Here is a 1,605-nt window from a genome sequence, read left to right as displayed (position 1 = left end):
GGTTGCCCAGAGAGGTGGTGGAGGCCCCATCCCTGGAAGCATTCAAGGCCAGGTTGGACAGGGCTCTGAGCAACCTGATCTAGTTAGCGGTGTCCCTGCTCACTGCAGGGGGGTTGGACTGGATGACCTCTAGAGGTCCCTTCCAACCCAAAACATTCTATGATTCTATGATTTAGCAAAGGGTGGAAAATGCTCAGTGTGGGTAACTTGGAAGAAAATATTGCTCAGTTAAGGACAAGAAGCCTTGGAGCCAAATTCCAAGGAGAACTCTTGGGAAAACAATATATGTGAGAAAAACCTGCCCATTTGGCCAACAGGGGAAATAACCTTGTAGGAGGGAGCCTGTTTCTGGCCACCCTGGTTGCATGTGCTACACGGGGGCACCGGGGGATTTGGTACAAAAACGGGCGAGAATTGCATCTGCGCCCAGAGCGAGGAGAGCCATGACATCACAGGGGCCAGATGAGTATCAAACAATAAGCCTAAATACAAACATGCCCATTTAATGATGACTCCGCCACCTACAAGCGTACACTCTTCTTTATTCCTCAATCTCGCTGTAATAGGAAAGGGCTTTGGGAAGATTTCTGTCCCTAGACTGCAGTGCCTTCACTTCCCCGGCGTTACTGAAACAGACGCTTGAAGTACCGCATTTTTTTCCCCAAACTTCTTTTACCCGGGGAATGAAAACAGCCCAACTGCTTTCCTTCTCCGCTCCCCCACACCTAACACGGGCAGGAAGAAAGCATCTCATCCTAAACAACATTTTAGAACAGCCCCAAACACCTTTTATTGCTCTTTTTCATATTTTTAGCACTGCAGCCCGCCCCGTAAGCATCGCATCGCCCTGCGCCCGGGCGTTTGCAGGGGTCCCCTCAGTTGCCCCCCGTCGGTCCCGCTGGGCACCCGCGCTGGCGGGCGCCAATCCCCCCACCCCGCCCCGTAGGCTATACCAAGCCACATTATTATACATTTGGAATTAACTATTAAACTTTTCAGTGTGGTGGCTTTTAACTCCAATTTTTCATTGCTTCTGAACAAAACATCAGAGAGTGGTTCCAAATCCAGATGATCCAATATCTGTGCTTTGAGGTTTATTTAGGCAGCTCAGTCAAATCAAATGCATTTCCATTAAAGCAAGGCCCATCTCCTCTTAGCTTTTATCTCAAGGATAGAGAATATGCTATGACAAACTTAACAAAGGTAAAAACAACAATTTGCTTTGATTGTGCATGGCTGGGACAGATGGTATTTGTCTTATTTATGTGCTCTCAGTTGCATATTATATTCCTTTAAGAAATGATTAGGTGAAATAAAAGCCTCTGATAGGAGGTGGAAGCCTCCTTCCTCATCCTGCTCCTTGTCTTCTTCTTCCTCCTCCTCCACCTCCTCCTCCTCCTCCTCCCCCGCCGCAGCAACAGCAGCAGCAGCAACATCACGAACTGACCTCGCTCTTCGAGTGCCCCGTCTGCTTCGACTATGTCCTGCCGCCCATCCTGCAGTGTCAGGCCGGGCACCTGGTCTGCAACCAATGCAGGCAGAAGCTGAGCCTCTGCCCCACCTGCCGGGGTTCCCTCACCCCCAGCATCAGGAACCTCGCCATGG

Source organism: Egretta garzetta, unplaced genomic scaffold (genome assembly GCF_000687185.1).
Source record: "Egretta garzetta isolate BGI_Z169 unplaced genomic scaffold, ASM68718v1 scaffold172, whole genome shotgun sequence".
NCBI lineage: Eukaryota > Metazoa > Chordata > Aves > Pelecaniformes > Ardeidae > Egretta > Egretta garzetta.
The sequence above is the reverse complement of the archived record's forward strand: the minus strand, read 5'-3'. Positions refer to the sequence as shown.